The sequence below is a fragment of the Nelumbo nucifera genome, chromosome 2 (assembly GCF_055504915.1).
Source record: "Nelumbo nucifera cultivar China Antique chromosome 2, China Antique-T2T, whole genome shotgun sequence".
Taxonomy (NCBI): Eukaryota; Viridiplantae; Streptophyta; class Magnoliopsida; order Proteales; family Nelumbonaceae; genus Nelumbo; species Nelumbo nucifera.
The window spans coordinates 104,295,035-104,301,034 of NC_142650.1; the positions used below are offsets into that span (position 1 = coordinate 104,295,035).

Here is a 6,000-nt window from a genome sequence, read left to right on the forward strand (position 1 = left end):
TATGTTTTAAGGTGTTTTGATCTTTTGAGGAATTTCTTATTTTCTTTCATATATATTTATCATTTTAAATTTTTGTCGGTTTCATTTATTACAACAATTACCATCATAATTAACAAATGGGGACGAAGCTTAAAAGGTAGAGTGCTTGCTTTGCTTGCAAGTGGTACGGGGATCGATACACCGCATTTCCAAATTATTTTTATCCTCACAACTCACCATTATATTTTAGGGTGTTTTGGTCTTTTCAGGATACCCCGTATCTCCAAATTATTTTTATCTTCACAACTCACCAAAATATTTTAAGGTGTTTTGATCTTTTCAGGAATTTCTTATTTTCTTTCATATACATTTATTATTTTTTATTTTTTATTTTAATTTATTACAACAATTACCATCATACTTAACAAATGGGGACGTAGCTGAAACGGTAGAGCGCTTGCTTTGCATGCAAGAGGTACGGGGATCCATACACCGCATTTCCAAATTATTTTTATCTTCACAACTCACCTATATGTTTTAAGGTATTTTGATCTTTTCAGGAATTTCTTATTTTCTTTCATATACATTTTTTTTAACTTTTAATTTTAATTTCTTACCACAACTACCATCGTAATAAACAAATGGGGACGTAGCTGAAAAGGTTGAGAGCTTGCTTTGCATGTAAGAGGTATGGGGATCGATACACCACATTTCAAAATTATTTTTATCCTCACAAGTCACCAATATATTTTAAGGTCTTTTGATCTTTTCAGGAATTTCTTATTTTCGTTCATTTTTATTTTTTTATTTTTTATTTTTTTAAGTTTAATTTATGACAATGATTACTATCATTATTAAGAAATGGGGATGTAGCTCAAATGGTAGACTGCGCGCTTTGCCTGTTAGAGGTACGGGTTTCGATACATACATTTTCAAATTATTTTTGTCCTCACAACTCACCAATATATTTTAGGGTGTTTTGATCTTTTCAGGAATTTCTTATTTTCTTACTTTTTCATTTATTATTTTTAATTTTTAATTTTACTTTATTACAAAAATCACTATCATAATTAACGAATAGGGACGTAGCTCAAAAAGTAGAGCTCTAGCTTTGCATGCAAGAGTTCGAGGTTCGTTACCCCGCATCTGAAAATTATTTTTATACTCGCATCTCACCAATATATTTTAGGGTGTCTGGATCTTTTGAGGAATTTTTTATTTTCTTTCATTTTAATTTATTATTTTTATTTTTATTTTTCATTTATTACAACAATCACTATCATAGTTAACGAATGGGGACGTAGCTCATATAATAGACCCATCGCTTTAAATGTGAGAGTTTCGATCTTCAATACCCCGCATGTCAAAGTTATTTTTATCCTCCCAACTCACCAATATATTTTAGACTGTTTTGATCTTTTTAAGAATTTCTTATTTCTTTGATTTTTTTTATTATTTTTAATTTATTTAGTTTTAATTTATTATAACAATTATTATCATAATTAACAAATGGGGAAGTATCTTAAATGGTAGAGTGCTTGTTTTGCATGCGAGAGGAATGGGGTTCAGTACACTTCATCTCCAAATTATTTTTATCCTCACAAATGAGCAATATATTTTAGGGTGATTTGATATTTTCAGAAATCTCTTATTTTTTTTTCATTTTTATTTATTATTTTGAATTTATCAAATTATAATTCATTACAACAATTACTATCTTAATTAACAAATGGGGATGTAGCTCAAATGGTAGAGTGCTCGCTTAGCATGCGAGACGTACGCGGTTCGATACCCCGCATCTCCAACTTATTTTTATCCTCACAACTCACTAATATATTTTATGGTGTTTTGATCTTTTCAGGAATTTCTTATATTCTTTCATATTTATTTATTATTTTTAATGTATTACAACATTTACAATTATAATAATCAATTGGGGAAGTAACTCAAGTGGTAGAGCGCTCGCTTTGCAAGCAAGAGGTACTGGGTTCGATACCCCGCATCTCCAAATTTCTATTATCCTCATAACTCATCAATACATTTTAGGGTATTTTGATCTTTTCAGGAATTTCTTATTTTCTTTCATATTTATTTATTATTTTTATTTTATTACAACAATTTCTATGACAATTAACAAATGGGGATTTTGCTCAAACGGTACAATGCTCGCTCTGCATGCAAGAGGTACGAGGATAGATACACCGCATTTCAAAATTATTTTTATCTTCACAACTCACCAATATGTTTTAAGGTGTTTTGATCTTTTCAGGAATTGCTTATTTTCTTTCATATACATTTGTTATTTTTAACTTTTAATTTTAATTTGTTACAACAATTACCATCATAATTAACAAATGGGGAGTTAGCTGAAATGGTAGAGAGCTTGCTTTGCATGTAAGAGGTACGGGGATCGATACACCGCATTTCCTAATCATTTTTATCCTCACAAGTGACCAATATATTTTAGGGTGTTTAATTTCTTCAGGAATTTCTTATTATCTTTCATTTTAATTGTTTATTTTTTATTTTTAATTTTTTTAAGTTTAATTTATGATAATGATTACTATTATAATTAAGAAATGGAGATGAAGCTGAAATGGTAGAGTGCTCGCTTTGCCTATTAGAGGTACAGGGTTCGATACATTCATTTCCAAATTATTTTTGTCCTCACAACTCCCCAAGATATTTTAGGGTGTTTTGATCTTTTAAGGAATTTCTTATTTTCTTACTTATTATTTATTATTTATTATTTATTATTTTTATTTGTTACAAAAATTACTATCATAATTAACCAATGGGGACGTAGCTCAATCGTTACCCCGCATATGAAAATTATTTTTATACTCGCAACTCACCAATATATTTTAGGGTGTCTTGATCTTTTGAGGAATTTCTTATTATCTTTCATCTTTATTTATTATTTTTAATTTGTAATTTTCATTTATTACAACAATCGCTATCATAATTAATGAATGGGGATGTAGCTCATATAGTAGACACCTCGCTTTGCATGTGAGCGTATCGAGCATCGATACCCAGCATGTCAAAGTTATTTTTATCCTCCCAACTCACCAATATATTTTTTAGGGTTTTAATCTTTTATAGAATTTCTAACTTCTTTGATTTTTTATTGTTATTTTTAATTTATTATAACAGTAACTATCATAATTAACAAATGGGAAAGTAGCTTAAATGGTAGAGTGCTTGTTTTGCATGCGAGAGGAATGGGGTTCAGAACACCGCATCTCCAAATTATTTTTATCCCCACAAATGAGCAATATATTTTAGGGTGATTTAATATTTTCAGAAATTTATTATTTTTTCATTTTTAATTATTAATTTGAAATTATCAAATTTTAATTTATTACAACAATTACTATCTTAATTAACAAATGGGGATGTAGCTAAAACGCTAAAGTGCTCGCTTATCTTGCTAGAGGAGCGGGGTTCGATACCCCGCATCTCCAACTTAATTTTATCCTCACAACTCACTAATTTATTTTAGGGTGTTTTGATCTTTTCCGGAATTTCTTATATTCTTTCATTTTTATTTATTATTTTTAATGTCCTAAAACATTTACTATTATAATAATCAACTGGGGATGTAGCACAAATTGTAGAGCGCTCGCTTCGCATGCGAAAGGTATGGGGTTCGATACCCCGCATCTCCAAATTACTTTTATCCTCATGAGTCATCAATATATTTTAGGGTATTTGATCTTTTCAGGAATTTCTTACTTTCTTTCATATTTATTTATTATTTTTAATTTATTACAACAATTTCTATGACAATTAACAAATGGAGATTTTGGTCAAACGGTAGAATGCTCGCTCTGCATGCAAGAGGTATGGGGATCGATACCCCGTATCTCCAAATTATTTTTATCTTCACAACTCACCAAAATATTTTAAGGTGTTTTGATCTGTTCAGGAATTTCTTATTTTCTTTCATATATATTTATTATTTTTAATTTTTAATTTTAATTTATTACCACAACTACCATCGTAATAAACAAATGGGGACGCAGCTGAAATGGTAGAGAGCTTGCTTTGCATGTAAGAGGTACGGGGATTGATACACCGCATTTCCAAATTATTTTTATCCTCACAAGTCACCAATATATTTTAAGGTCTTTTGATCTCTTCAGGAATTTCTTATTTTCTTTCATTTTCATTTTTTTATTTTTTATTTTTTTACGTTTAATTTATGATAACGATTACTATCATAGTTAAGAAATGGGGGTGTATCTCAAATGGTATAGTGCGCGCATTGCCTGTTAGAGGTACGGGGTTCGATACATACATTTCCAAATCCTCACAACTCACCAATATATTTTAGGGTGTTTTGATCTTTTCAAGAATTTCTTATTTTCTTACTTATTCATTTATTATTTTTAATTTCTAATTTTAATTTATTACAAAAATCACTATCATAATTAACGAATGGGGACGTAGCTCAAATAGTAGAGCTTTAGCTTCGCATGCAAGAGTTCGAGGTTCGTTACCCCGCATCTGAAAATTATTTTTATACTCTCAACTCACCAATATATTTTAGGGTGTTTTGATCTTTTGAGAAATTTCTTATTTTCTTTCATTTTTATTTATTATTTTAATTTAGTACAACAATCACTATCATAATTAACCAATGGGGACGTTGCTCATATAGTAGACCCCTCGCTTTGCATGTGAGTGTTTCGAGTTTCGATACCCCGCATCTCAAAGTAAGTTTTATCCTCCCAACTCACCAATATATTTTAGAGTGTTTTGATCGTTTTAAGAATTTCTTATTTTCTTTGATTTTTCTTTATTATTTTTAATTTATTTAGCTTTAATTTATTATAACAATTACTATCATAATTAACAAATGGGGAAGTATTTCAAACGGTAGAGTGCTTGTTTTGCGTGCGAGAGGAATGGGGTTCAGTACACCGCATCTCCAAATTACTTTTATCCTTACAAATGAGCATTATATTTTAGGGTGATTTGATATTTTCAGAAATTTCTTATTTTTATTCATGTTTATTTATTATTTTGAATTTATCAAATTTAAATTTATTAGAACAATTATTATCTTAATTAACAAATGGGGATGTAGCTCAAACGGTAGAGTGCTCGCTTAGCATGCGAGAGGTACGAGGTTCGATACCCCTTATCTCCAACTTATTTTTATCCTCACAACTCACTAATATATTTTTGGGTGTTTTGATCTTTTCAGGAATTTCTTATATTATTTCATTTTTATTTATTATTTTTAATGTCTTTCAACTTTTACTATTATAAAAATCAAATGGGGATGTAGCACAAATGGTAGAGCGCTCGCCTCGCATGCGAGAGGTACGGGGTTCAATACCCCGCATCTCCAAATTACTTTTCTCCTCATGTGTCATCAATATATTTTAGGGTATTTTGATGTTTTCAGGAATTTCTTATTTTTTCCATATTTATTTTTTATTTTTAATTTATTACAACAATTTCTATCACAATTAACAAATGGCGATTTTGCTCAAATGGTGGAATGCTCGCTTTGCATGCAAGAGGTATGGGGATCGATACCTCGTATCTCCAAATTATTTTTATCTTCACAACTCACAAATATGTTTTAAGTTGTTTTGATCTTTTCAGGAATTTTTTATTTTCTTTCATATACATTTATTATTTTTAATTTATTACAACAATTTCTATCACAATTAACAAATGGGGATTTTGCTCAAACGGTAGAATGCTCGCTCTGCATGCAAGAGGTACGGGGATCGATACCCCGTATCTCCAAATATTTTTATCTTCACAAATCACCAATATGTTTTAAGGTGTTTTGATCTTTTCAGGAATTTCTTATTTTCATTTATATACATTTATTATTTTTAATTTTTAATTTTAATTTATTACAACAATTACCATTATAATTAACAAATGGGGACTTAGCTGAAATGGTTGAGAGCTTGCTTTGCATGTAAGAGGTACGGGGATGGATACACCGCATTTCCAAATTATTTTTATCCTCACAAGTCGCCAATATATTTT

The 6,000-nt window shown here is 29.7% G+C and overlaps 1 non-coding gene across 1 annotated transcript; it reads left to right on the top strand.

The window, feature by feature from the left end:
* The first annotated feature begins 5,268 nt into the window (after positions 1-5,268).
* On the top strand, positions 5,269-5,341 carry TRNAA-CGC (transfer RNA alanine (anticodon CGC)). The gene has a single exon. It is a non-coding gene; the product is annotated as a tRNA-Ala (tRNA).
* The last annotated feature ends 659 nt before the right edge of the window (positions 5,342-6,000 follow it).